Source organism: Triticum aestivum, chromosome 4B (genome assembly GCF_018294505.1).
Source record: "Triticum aestivum cultivar Chinese Spring chromosome 4B, IWGSC CS RefSeq v2.1, whole genome shotgun sequence".
Lineage (NCBI taxonomy): Eukaryota > Viridiplantae > Streptophyta > Magnoliopsida > Poales > Poaceae > Triticum > Triticum aestivum.
The window spans coordinates 234403654-234409047 of NC_057804.1; positions in this window are offsets into that span (position 1 = coordinate 234403654).

Genomic DNA, 5394 nt, shown 5'->3' on the forward strand with positions numbered 1-5394 from the left:
TTCCCTTTACTTTCTTGCAAGTTGCATGCTTTAATTTCCGCTGCCTATATACTCTTTGCATGCTTGCTTGAATTGTGTGATGATTGCTTGACTTGTCCTAAGATAGCTAAAATCTGCCAAACTCTAAAATTGGGAAAAGGCTAAGTTTTTAATTGGTCAAGTAGTCTAATCACCCTCCCTCTAGACATGCTTCAAGGTCCTACAAGTGGTATCAGAGCTTTGGTCTCCATTTTCTTTGATTTCCATAGCTTTTGGTGGTCATAGCCTTGGTTTCACAACCTAGGAGAGTGTGGCGTCTAGTGAGGGAAATTATCACCATAGAGGTCCTTACTTTGATGGTACTAATTTTGCTAGTTGGAAGCATAAGATGAAAATGCATATTCTCGGACATAACCCCGCCGTTTGGGCAATTATTTGTATTGGCTTGCAAGGTGAATTCTTTGATGGGAGAGAGCCAAACTGTGAAGCTAATGCGGAAGAATTGAAGATGCTGTAGTATAACGCTCAAGCTTGTGATATCATCTTCAACAGATTGTGCCCCGAAGAATTCAACAAAATCAACCGTCTTGAGAATGCAAAGGAAATTTGGGATACTTTTATTGATATGCATGAAGGTACCGACTCCGTCAAGGAATCCAAGTTGGATGTGCTCCAAAGTCAGCTTGACAAGTTCAAAATGAAGGATGGTGAAGGTGTCGCTGAAAGGCTTGCACTTATCACAAATGAGATTGCCGGCTTAAGGAGTGAAGAGATGACCGACAAATTCATCAACAAGAAGATCCTAAGAACATTGGATGGAAAGTATGATACCGTGTGCACATTGATCCAAATGATGCCAAACTACAAAGATCTCAAGCCAACGGAAGTCATTGGAAGAATTGTTGCTCATGAGATGTCACTTAAGGATAAGGAGGAACTTCACAACAAGTCAAGTGGTGCTTACAAAGCCTCATGTGAAGTCCCCACATCATCAAGTGAGAAACAAACCTTCAATGAAGAATTGAGCTTAATGGTGAAGAACTTCAACAAATTCTACAAGAGTAGAAGCAAAGAAATAAGCTCCAAGTCAAAGTCTTACAATGACAAAAGATCTTCTAGTCGAGAGCAAAATTGCTACAATTGTGGGAGACCCAGACACTACTCCAATGAGTGTATGGCACCCTACAAAAGAAGAGAAGATTATCCAAAAAGAAGAAGCAAAAGAGAAGAATCACCACCAAGAGAGAGGAGGAGTAGAGATGATCGCTATGAACGAAGACCCTCACGGAGAAGCAAGGATTCGGAAAGGAAGGACAAGTCATCAAGGAGCTACACAAAATGAAGACATCAAGCTCATGTTGGTGAATGGGTATCCGGCTCCGACTCCGACCATGACTCCGAGAGAAGCTATCACTTCGACTCCGAATATACTCAAGATGAAGGTGTTGCCGGTATAACACTTGTGTCAACCAACTCCTACGACATATTTGATTCACCAAATGAAGGAATAGGAAGATGCTTCATGGCCAAAGATACAAAGGTAACACATCCCGAGTATGTTGATTTCAATAGTGATGAAGATGACTTGCTTGTGGATGATGATTTACTTGTTGACAACTCTAGTGATGAATACTACGATGAAACATCAATTAATCATGCTAATCAAGATAAAACGAATGACAATGATAAGGAGAAGATTGAGCTTCTAACTAAAGAACTAAACACTTTTAAGTTGGCTCATGAAACTATCTTCGAAGATCATCGAGAACTTTTAAGGGCTCATGAGGAGTTACGCTTTCAAAAGCTCAATCTTGAGCAAGAGCATGAGTTCTTAAAAGCAATCAATGATGATCTCCGCAAGAAAAGTTCTTCTTACATTGCCAAGCCGTTTACTCTTATCTACTTACATGCCTCAAGTCAAGTCTAGTAACAAGTACTCTCAAGAACTCTCTAGTTCTTCTTCTTCTTTTTGCCACATATTTCATTTGCCATCTTATTGTGTGAGCATGCTGGTGCATATTTTACTCATTCGAGGACATCCACTTGTTGTTTTGATTGTTTGGTTCTTTTTCTTTTTGCCAAGTGGATGGACAAGAATGCCTAAGAACCTTCTCTAGCTATCTATGCTTTTCTCGTCTTAAACTCTATTCATGCTACATCACAAAATTTGATTAAGTCAGATTCGAACCACTCTGTGTGAGGAGCACTCGGAGTCCCCGATTTGTCATAGACTTAAACTTCCAAAACTTCTTTGTGATTCTCGGTCTGACCGATTCCTCCATTTTGGTCCCACCGAGATCACTAAGTCGATCTAGGTTTTCAATCTCGGTGCAACCGATTTGAACTTTCTGGTCACACCGAGTTGCTGTAACTGTACACTGTTATGCATCTCGGTGCCACCGAGTTGTTCCACTTGGTCACACCGACAGGGTCGGGCTATATATAGTCACAGGCAAAATTTTGGAAATTTCTCCGAACCTCTTCGCCCGCGCAATAGCTCGCTCTGCCATCAGGGTCTCCGGATCATCTCCTCGTCGCCAGCCACCTCCTGTAGCTGGTCTCCGCCGCCGTCAACGGATTTCACCCCCGCCGTTGCCGCCGTAGCGATTCATCGCCAAGCTAGGGTATGGACTCGATCACTGTGATATCCTCGTCCGATTCCTAGCACATTGTGTTCTTAATGATTCTTGCCACGATTGAAACACTCCTATCCAGTCAATGCAATCCTTAGATTAGATGAGATTTGAAAATTTAGGGTTAGGTTTCCACCGAAACCATCTCGGACCCACCGAGTTTAAAAACTCGGTCCCACCGATTTGGCTAATGCCATTGCACTAGTAACTCTCGGTCTGACCGAGAATTGCTAATCAGTGAGACCGATTTTAGGACTTTGTGAAACCCTAGCAGTCTCGGTGCCACCGAACTGTGACTCGGTCCAACCGAGTTCATCAGTTTAGGTTCCAAAACTGCTTCGGTATCACCGAGTTTGAAAATCGGTTGATCCGAAATGCTTTCCGTGGAAAACTAAAACTGAATTTTTGAATCATTCTTTTGCAAAAATCTCTGCATTTTGTGATGCTCATCCATTCTATCTCATCTATAACTCTTCACAGGGTCAGCAGTCAGTGATTTGCAGCATGTCAGACCAAAGTGATAGTCAGAACAGGTCAGAAGAGCAGATGCACATGAGTGAGGGCACTAGTCCCTCTAACAGTTCAGATGAAGGCAGCAGGAGCACCCCAAGCAACCTGCCTAAAGCTGCCACCAGGACAAGGAAGAAGAGAACCTCAGATTCTGAGGATGAGGACTACATGGCAGAAGAGGATGAGGCTACCTCAAGGAAAGTAGTGCTCAAAAAGGAGTACGGCTCAGCAAAGACCACTAAGCCTGGAGTAAATAGGAAGGTCCCTGCCAAGAGGACACCTATGCTGAAGGTCAGAGGATCAACTCAAATTCCTTTGGAATCCCAATCCAAAGAGCCTGCTGCAGAAGGAAAGAAAAGGAAAGAAAGGGTCAAAAAGACCACAGCCAGAGTTGTTGGGCAACCTTCCATGATGGAAGAGGAAGAAGAGGTTGTTGCACCAGCACCCAAGGCACAAAAGCTTATGGGTGATGCAATTAAGTCAGGGGCTGCAACATCAAAGCCCAAGGAAGCACCCAAAGCTGCCCCCAAGCCCAAGCTTGCACCAAAGAGGAATACTAGGAGTATTCCAGCTGCTGAGAAGAACAAGGCCCCAGTGCCTGAAGTTGCTGATGAGGAAGATGAAGAAGGATAAGTCCTTAGGAAGCTCAAGCCCAAGATACCAGACCATAATGATGCCCATCCTGTGGCTGAAGACATGAACATCAGAAGAGAGTCGGGGTTGAGGCTATGGAGGATGACAGATCCATATGCCACAAGGAGAAGGACTGCTGTTGATTACAGGTTCCATACAAAGGAACAGCAGGACTTCTATGAGACAATTTTGTTGGACAATAAGCCCATAGTGTGTGATATGAGGTGGGTCGACTGGACCTACATGAAGGAAAATGAAGAACACTATCCTGGAGTGCAAGACCGTTTTGTTGCATGTGGAGTTGCAGATTTTGTTGGGCAAAAGCTCACCAACTGGAATGATGAACTCATTATTCAATTCTACTCCACAGCACACTTCTATCCAGATGGGAGGATAATTTGGATGTCTGAAGGTACAAGGTACCAGTCAACCATTGAGGAGTGGGCAAAACTGATCAATGCCCCAAAGGAGAGTGAAGATGACTTGGATGTCTATGCCAAGAAGAAAATGGGACACAATACCATGGCACATATGTACAAGGAGATCCCAGACAAAGCTCTAGAGACTTTCTCCTTTGGATCAGTCCACTTTCTTCTGTCAGGGCTGCCTACGATCAACTGGATCCTAAGGCACACTATGTTGCCTAAGTCTGGTGACCACAACATGATTAGAGGGCATGCAATCAACATGTTGCATTTGTTTGATGTGCCACAGAAATTCAAGGTCATGAGCCTTATGGTTGAGACCATTAGAGGATAGCAGCAGATCAAAAGAGAAGCTGTGGATATGCCCCTTAGATTCAGGAGTTGATTAACTCAAAGATGGGCACAGGGAAATATCTATTGGATAAGGAACATTTTCCTCTTTATCCAGATTTTGAGGACAATCATGTTGTCATGACTGAGAATGAACTATCATCAGTACAAGCTCAAGAGAAGAAGGAGAAGGCAAGGAAAGAGAAGGCTGCCAAGATGCCAACTCAAGAGGAGGCATCTGAGTACTTTCTGAAGAACAAGCAGGAGCAGCTTGGTTACTTGATAGCATCAACACTGAGGATGGAGAAGGGGTTGGCCATCCTAACTCAAAACCAGGAGAGCTTCGAAAGAATCATGGAACAAAAATTCTATGATCTAGATGTCAAAGTAACTGAGGTTCAGTCAGTTGTGGAGCAGCTACAGGATGACATGCAGGAGAGGAAGGGCAAGACTACCACTAATGTATTTCCCAGAGTGCCTAGAGCTCAGAGGTCAGCTGCAGTGCTTGTGGCAGACACCAGAGCCACATCATCTGCACCGGCTACAACTCTTACAGCTCTAGTGCAACCAGCTCCAGCACCAACTCCTCCAGCTCCCTCTACATCAACTGAAGCCTTCGTCCAAGGAGCCATCTCTACACCACCACCTGAAGATCAAGCCTGAGAGTCGATCTAGCACTATGTATTTTCTATGAACTTTTTGGTAACTTGTTGCCAAAGGGGGAGAAAAATGTATAGATCATAGGCTTCGAGAGAGAGAGAGAGTGTTGCTTTTGTTCTCTCTTGCTTTGGTGGTAAACTTTGTTTGCTTTTGATTGCTTGAGATACTATGTTGTTTTGTGAGACATTGATGATCATGTGTTTGATCATAAGCTACACTTATGC